This window comes from Mus caroli, unplaced genomic scaffold, assembly GCF_978045245.1.
Source record: "Mus caroli unplaced genomic scaffold, Mus_caroli_1 scaffold_4, whole genome shotgun sequence".
Lineage (NCBI taxonomy): Eukaryota > Metazoa > Chordata > Mammalia > Rodentia > Muridae > Mus > Mus caroli.
Genome location: NW_028227259.1, coordinates 5,148,688 through 5,150,119, shown reverse-complemented (window position 1 = coordinate 5,150,119; position 1,432 = coordinate 5,148,688). Strand labels below are relative to the sequence as shown.

Sequence of the window (1,432 nt, the reverse complement as noted above, 5' to 3'; positions counted from 1 at the left end):
AGCCGGAGGATCCTGAAGCCTCTGAAGGATATTGTGTTCCAGTTCACACGACTGTTGATTTTCCTCTTGGCTAGTGAGTCACTCAGAGATAACCTACAACGTTCCCTTACATGATTTGCTATCTCATTCACAGCCAAAAATCGTGATTATAGCCTGGAAACATCAGAGACATGAATTAAAGCAAACTTACTTTCTTTCTTTCTTTCTTTCTTTCTTTCTTTCTTTCTTTCTTTCTTTCTTTCTTTCTTTCTTTCTTTTTTTTTGTGGGTTTGGGGGCAGGTTTATTGGGGTGGGGTTACTGGGAAGGTCATTGCCTGTCATACATCTCCCGTAGGATCTTCATACTTTCTGAGTAACAAAGCTGGTTCCAATGAGATGCCTCCTCCCACCTCTGGCATATGCGTTTCCAACATTGCATGTTGCGATAGAAAAGTGTGGAAGGAGAAGGTTCAGGCTCAGAAGGTTCATCATTGGAGGTACCCTGGGTCTCAGGCTGCAGTGGGGATGGAATTCTGGATCTACAGGTATCTCCAAGTGGTCCAGGGGCTGTGGGTGGAGGCAGCTTGTACACATCAAGGATTTTGTTGTTGATGACCTCTGAACCCTCTCCATCCTCGGGCAGAGGAGGCAGTGGTGAGCTGGAAGAGCGCTCGCGCTCTCACACTGTGAGGCTGTTGTGCATCCAGGCACAGCAGATGGGGTACAGTGGTGTGTTCTGACTAAACTGGGCCAAGTCCACACTCCGATCAAATAGCTTGATCACATACGTATTGGATCTCTGAGGATCCCCCTCAGCGAGCCCATCGTCCATCTCCCTCCTCTTCTTCCTCTGCTGGTGGGGGAAGCCAGCAGATGGCCTTTTGCCTGTGGCAGCAATGGAACAATCCTTGTTGTGTGTATCCAAGGGGATTTTCCCAGCTTCTTCATTCAGGCGTTCCCTGTCCATGTGACTCTTCTCCAGCAGACACTGAAGAACGGCATCCAGCTGGTTCCAGGCTTTGACCATCTCCATCTCTGATTTCTCCACTTTCACCTTTACTGGGAACATGATTTAGGTGCAGGTCTAATGCACTGGATCAGAAAAACTTGGAGGAGGCGTGGTTCAAAAGCTAGGCAGAAGGCTGGCAGGGAAAGGTCAAAGGTAAGTCTGGGCACCACTGGTCCTCGGGCCTGAGCACTGTCCAGCAGTGACTGCCCACAAACTTTCTTGTATAAGTCAATGATTTTAGCTATTCAGTTACAGTAACAAGAAACTAAAACAGAAATATTATGCAACTGAAGACATGGTAATTATAAAAATATATTGTCATCTTATTTGGCCTTTGAAACAGACCTATAATATGGTGGCATTATATTCTCCCCCTTCTAAACTAGCCAGGGGGCCTGGAGAAGTGGCTTAGTGGTTTAGAGCATGTGCTGCATTTGCAGAGAA

At 46.9% G+C, this 1,432-nt stretch overlaps 1 pseudogene; it reads right to left on the bottom strand.

Moving 5' to 3' along the window:
* Positions 1 to 307: 307 nt before the first annotated feature.
* Positions 308 to 1,062, bottom strand: LOC110293820 (protein lin-37 homolog pseudogene; annotated as a pseudogene).
* Between the last annotated feature and the right edge of the window lie 370 nt (positions 1,063 to 1,432).